The sequence below is a fragment of the Cetorhinus maximus genome, unplaced genomic scaffold, assembly GCF_964194155.1.
Source record: "Cetorhinus maximus unplaced genomic scaffold, sCetMax3.hap1.1 HAP1_SCAFFOLD_940, whole genome shotgun sequence".
Lineage (NCBI taxonomy): Eukaryota > Metazoa > Chordata > Chondrichthyes > Lamniformes > Cetorhinidae > Cetorhinus > Cetorhinus maximus.
In genome coordinates this window covers 21138-26629 of record NW_027596882.1, presented here as the reverse complement: position 1 = coordinate 26629, position 5492 = coordinate 21138, and the positions used below count along the sequence as shown (strand labels likewise).

The following is a 5492-nucleotide window of genomic DNA, read 5'->3' as shown; positions in this document are numbered from 1 at the left end:
TAGTGCTGTTGATTGGCTCTCTGTTGCCTCAATCTCTTTCTCCACCTTGTCTCTCTCTGTGTCCTCCTTTGTCCCGTTGAGCTCCCTGGGGGCCTTGGTGGTTGGAGTGACACGAAACATTTCTTCTGCTTCCCCCTGGTCGGCTTTGGCTGCCTGTGCGTAAGTACGGCAGCGTTTGGGGCAGGTCCTGTAGAGGTGACTTGCCTCGCCACACAGGTTGCAGCACTTGGCCTGTTTGCAGTCTTTTGTCTGGTGCCCTTCCTGTTTGCAGATCTTGCAGAGGGAGGCGCTGCAGTTGGCCGCCACATGACCAGCCTTGCCGCATGAGCGACAATGCTTGGGTTGCCCAGCGTAGACCAGGTAGCCCCGGTTTCCCCCGATAGCGAAACTGGAGGGAGGGTGGAAAATGGCTCCCTTACCGTCGGTCTTTAGCGTGACCTTAAACAGGCGTTTGCCTGTCCAGATCCCCAAGTCGTCTCGAATCTCGGTGCCGCTCCCCACCTTATCGAAGTACCTGGTGAGGAAGGTGACCACGTCGGCGACAGGGACGAAGGGGTTGTACACATGCACCATCACCTCACGTTCCCGTTGCAACGGCAGAGAAAAGTGCGGCTCCGCCGTCAGGATCTTCATCTCCGGCAGGTCTCTCTTCTCCTCGAACACCCTCAGGAGCCGGACGCAGTCTGCCACCCGCTTGAACGTCACGTCAAAATAACCGCCTTTGCGGGAGTCGTGCAGGGTGAAGATCTCCGTAGCTTGGAAGCCGCACGCCTTCAACAGGATCCTCCTGGTGAAGAAGCCCCGATCCATAGGTGATCCTCCTTCGCTGTGGTTCACCGTGACTCGGACGGTGATAGGTAACCCACGGTATGGATTTGGATTGCGATTGGTTATCGCCCTTCCATCCCGACCTTGCCTTGGCAGGACCATGGTGTCGCCCCTGCAACACTTGATGTTAGCCAAAAGGCCGAGAAGCGATGAGAAAGAAAGAAAGTTGTGTTTTGAAAGATGTGCATGTTGAAAAGTAAAGAAAGCAGATGTTTGTAAGAAAACTATTTTTAGCATTGAAAATCCCCTGGAAAGGGGAGGGTGCACCATTCCCAGAGATACTGCAATACCGGGTCGATGCGTGGAGTGGACGGAGCAAGCCCCTATTCCATCTCCCTGCTCCAAAAATCAATTTAATATATGGTCCCCAGATAAGGGACGTATCAGATATTAAACTGATAAGAACAGATTTTTTTTATTTTTTTTTTTGTAAAAATATACTTTATTCATAAAATATCTTCAATCACATTCAAAACCATTTCAAAAACAACATTACAAGGGTACAATCCAGGTTAAACTTTTACAAAATGTATCACCAGGTGCATCAGTACAAACAATATTACAATCATTTACAGCCTTTCATTTTGATCTGTACAGCCCGAGGGGCTCTAAACAGTTCCCAGTCTCTCGGTGCGCTGTGGTAGAAAGGTCTTAGACAGCGACCCTTCCCCATTGCGCCTTTGCGGCAGCTGCCCCAAGCTTTAGTGCGTCCCTCAGCACGTAGTCCTGGACTTTGGATTGTGCCAGTCCGCAACAATCGGTCGGGGACAACTCTTTGTGCTGGAAGACCAACAAGTTTCGGGAAGACCAAAGCGCCTCTTTCACCGAGTTGATGATCCTCCAGCTGCAGTTGATGTTTGTCTCGGTGTGTGTCCCTGGGAACAGCCCGTAGAGCACAGAGTCCTGTGTCACAGAACTGCTCGGGATGAACCTCGACAGCAACCACTGCATCTCTCTCCAGACTTTCTTTGCAAAGGCACAATCCACAAGGAGGTGGACAACGGTCTCTTCCCCACCACAGCCACCTCGAGGGCAACGTGCAGAGGGGGTGAGCTTCCTGGCGTGTAGGAAGGATCTGACGGGGAGGGCCTTTCTCACCACCAGCCAAGCTACGTCTTGGTGCTTGTTGGAAAGTTCTGGCGATGAGGCATTCTGCCAAATGACTTTGACAGTCTGCTCGGGGAACCATCCCACAGGGTCCACCCTCTCCTTATCCCTCAGGGCCTCTAGGACGTTACGTGCTGACCACTGCCTGATGGACTTGTGGTCAAAGGTGTTTCTCTGCATAAATTTTTCCACCAGGGACAGGTGGTACGGCACGGTCCAACTACTTGGAGCGTTCCGCGGCAGCGTGGCCAGACCCATCCTTCGCAACACCGGGGACAGGTAGAACCTCAGCACATAGTGACACTTGGTGTTTGCGTACTGAGGGTCTACGCACCGCTTGATGCAGCCACACACAAAGGTGGCCATCAGTATGAGGGCGATGTTGGGCATGTTTTATTCTCCCTTATCTAGAGGCTTGTACATCGCGTCCCTGCGGATACGATCGCTTTTTGACCTCCAGATAAAGCGGAAGATGGCTCGAGTGATCGCCATCGCGCAGGAGTCTGGAATGGGCCAGACCTGCGCCACGTACAGCAACAGCGAGAGTGCCTCACACCTGATGACCAGGTTCTTACCCGCAATGGAGAGGGAGCGTCGCTCCCAAATGCCCAGTTTCCTTTTCACCATAGACACTCGCTCCTTCCAGTTTCTAACGCATGCCCTGCTCCCTCCGAACCATATCCCCAGCACCTTCAGGCCGTCAGCCCTGACAGTGAAGGGGACAAAGGATCGGTCAGCTCAGTTCCCAGAGAACATGGCCTCGCTCTTCCCACGATTTACCTTGGCTCCCGAGGCCAGTTCAAACTGGTCGCAGATGTGGATCAGTCTGCGCACCGACAGCGGATCCGAGCAGAAGACGGTGACATCGTCCATGTACAGGGAGGCTTTGGCCTGAGTGCCTCCACTGCCTGGGATTGTCACTCCTCTTATGCCTGAACCCTTCCTGATGGACTCAGTAAAGGGTTCTATGCAACAGACAAACAGGACAGGAGAGAGAGGGCAGCCCTGCCTGACTCCAGATTTAATCGGAAAGCTATCTGATTCCCACCCATTGATTGAGACTGCGCTACTGATGTTAGTGTAGAGCAGTTGGATCCAATTTCGAATTCCCTCCCCAAACCCCATTTTGGAGAGCACTTCCACCATGTAGGTGTGCGGTATTCTGTCAAAGGCCTTCTCCTGATCCAAGCTGATGAGGCAGGTGTCCACACCCGTCATGCACATGATGGGGAGGGCCTTTGTCACTATCAGCCAAGCTACATCCTAATGCTAATTTGAAAGTTTTGGTGATGAGGCATTCTTCCAAATTACTTTGACAGTCAGCTCAGGAAACCACCCGACAGCATTCACTATCTCCTTTTCCCGCAGGACCACATTACAATATGTGCAGCCCACTGCCTGATGGACTTGTGGTCAACAGGTTTTTCTGCATAAACTGTTCCACAAGGGATAGGTGATACAGCAGGTTCCAACTGAATGGAGCGTTCTCTGGTAACATAGCCATATCCATTCTTCCCAACACCGGGAAGAGGTAGAATCTCAGCACGGAGTGACACTTGGGCCTGGATTCTTGGGCCTGAGCATTGGGGCGTCTTAGGTCACTGTGCTAATGACATCATTGCTGCATCACTACCCAGCAGCCAAACTCAATGTACATTGCTCAACATGGGCTGCTGTGTTTAACCGACTTCAGTTTCAGGAAAATGTAACAGGAGCACATTTCACTCTGTGCTATTGGACAGTGGTTTAATAGTTGGAAAAGATCAGTGGTGCTCACCAGGGTTCACACCTGAAGAATTGTCAACCTTTGTGTTGCTGCACAGCACAATCAGATAAAGCATTTCTTACCTTCCGTCACTTCCTGTTCCTTCAGCTGTAGCCTAACCAGTGTATCATAACGGTTTGGCATAACTTCCTTCCCTTTGGACTCCACGCCTCAATTTATAAAGCCGAGGATCCTTATTTGTGTTTACATGAATTCTTGCTGCAACAAACGGAGCTTTGGCGAGATCATACCCAGAGTATTGTGTACCATTGTTTTGGTCTCCTCACCAAATGAAGGATATATTTTCCATAGTAGGGATGCAACAATGGTTCAGTAAAGATTGAATGGAGTGGCCAATATTTTCTGGAGTTTAGAAGAATGAGCCGTGGTCTTGGGTTCGCTAAGGCTGTGCTGAGGAAAGTGGAGGGAAGGAGAGTACAGCACAAAGGATAGGAAGGCTGGCACAGGCAAAAGAAACTGCAGCCAACAGGGTGAAGCGGGGTACAGGTGCTGTCACCCTATTTTCTAACGTGGACAACTGCCTTAGTGTGGTTGTGCCTGCAGTTGCACAGAAATCCAACAGGGGGCAGTGTCTGGCCTAGCTGCACAGGAGAAAAATTGCAAGGCCCTGAGCTGAACTTCAGCGCAAATACCCACATGTAAATGGCACATTGAAGGTGAGAAAAGCAACTCTTAATGAGGAGCAGTTTCAGAAGAAATGTAAAGCATGGTCAGGCAGCTGTAAAAACATTGTTCTGTTGACTGTTACATCTGCTCATCGTAAACAGGGGAGTTGCACCATTCTGCTATACCCTGCAAGACCAGGTTAAAGCATGTAGTGGACATCGGCATGTTTTAAAAGTTTTTGTCGCATCAGAATTGTTTAATTTAATAAGAAACTTACTGATGTGTCCCAATGAAACAATTAAGTGGTTCAGTATAATTTTTTTTCTGCCATTTTAAATCAGCTTACTCAGGGACAACTGGTCACCCAGATTACAAATTCTCATTTTATTACAATAAACCAGTTTCAGATATATCACTGAAACATTATCTGTCACCTACCATTCAAATGCATCAAGGAATACAGAGAAAATAAAGTTACTTTTTATTATTCTGCCTTGTTGCGTTGGTTCAGGGAGATTTTGCATTCATGATTTTCCAAATGAATTGGTGGCCAGAAGCCTAACCTAACCTGCACAATTTCAAGTGTTCTTCCCGTGCAATTTCCCGATTGTACCCAAAGTGAAATTATCTCAGCTCGTTTCTGTGATGTAAACTGCTGCATTGTTGAGTGAGATGGAAACAATGGAAAGAAGCATTGAAGAAATTAAAGACATTAGCAAAACAAAGAACATGTGGATAGGTCAGACATGCAAGGAAGTGAGAAGTGAGACACATTGAAAACAAAGACACCCTGCAGATCAGGTCTGACATTCAAACGGAAAATTGCAGACAACTCATGATTTGATCAGAGAGTAAATGCAAAATACTGCTGATGGATGCTGGATGCAGATAGAAATCTGAAACAAGAACAAAAAATGCTGGAAAAGCTCAGCAGGTCCAGCAGCATCTGTGGAGAGAGAAACACAGCTAACATTTCGAGTCCCTTTGACCCTTTGTTTGGAGAGTACTGTGTTCTGACAAAGAGCCTCATCCCAACAGCTACACAGCTCCCCACACCCCAATAAAAAGCCTGTTTCCAGATTGTGTGTGAAAAGCTTGTGGAGCTGGGCTGCCCACTGCTCATAGATTTAAAGAGATAGTCCATTAAAATAACCAAAAGTAATTT

General features: G+C 48.7%; 1 non-coding gene across 1 annotated transcript; it reads right to left on the bottom strand.

Annotated features, from left to right (window-relative positions):
* Positions 1–1084: 1084 nt before the first annotated feature.
* Positions 1085–1267, bottom strand: LOC144675297 (U2 spliceosomal RNA). Its single transcript, XR_013574919.1, has one exon. It is a non-coding gene; the product is annotated as a U2 spliceosomal RNA (small nuclear RNA).
* Between the last annotated feature and the right edge of the window lie 4225 nt (positions 1268–5492).